The sequence below is a fragment of the Penaeus monodon genome, chromosome 27 (assembly GCF_015228065.2).
Source record: "Penaeus monodon isolate SGIC_2016 chromosome 27, NSTDA_Pmon_1, whole genome shotgun sequence".
Classification (NCBI taxonomy): domain Eukaryota; kingdom Metazoa; phylum Arthropoda; class Malacostraca; order Decapoda; family Penaeidae; genus Penaeus; species Penaeus monodon.
In genome coordinates, this window is record NC_051412.1 from 16,453,936 (window position 1) to 16,454,358 (window position 423).

The window sequence follows — 423 nt, forward strand, 5'->3', positions numbered from 1 at the left end:
TAATAATAAAATCGGACTGACATTTTCAGACTCTACAATATCCTCAGATATACTTTGATTGAGATTTTTAAATCTGACTCCCAAAAGAAAATGTGTAAATTTCGGGTAAGATGTGGAAACTGGCATTATACACACAACACTTAAAACAAAATGGAAATGACACTCTCCCTAATAACAAATGAACAAGTGAATTCTAAAAAAAATATATATATTACAAAAAATATACTCAGTCTAAGAAAGAAAATGCAATACAAAATAATAAAGCAGTCTATCTACTTCAATTTCAGCTACACCAAATGACTGTTACTGAGCCCATGTAAATGAAAAGAGAAATTTATTTGATGCAACTGAAAAAATTTTTATTATTTTTTTTAATAGTGGGTATATGATTAATGGGCATGATGCATAATGGAGCACCAATAG

The 423-nt window shown here is 28.6% G+C and overlaps 1 protein-coding gene across 1 annotated transcript in view; it reads right to left on the minus strand.

The window, feature by feature from the left end:
• The window catches only part of LOC119590632 (ADP-ribosylation factor-like protein 6-interacting protein 4), a gene marked incomplete at its 3' end in the record, with an annotated part of 3,720 nt that overhangs the window by 1,016 nt on the left and 2,281 nt on the right, over window positions 1–423 (minus strand).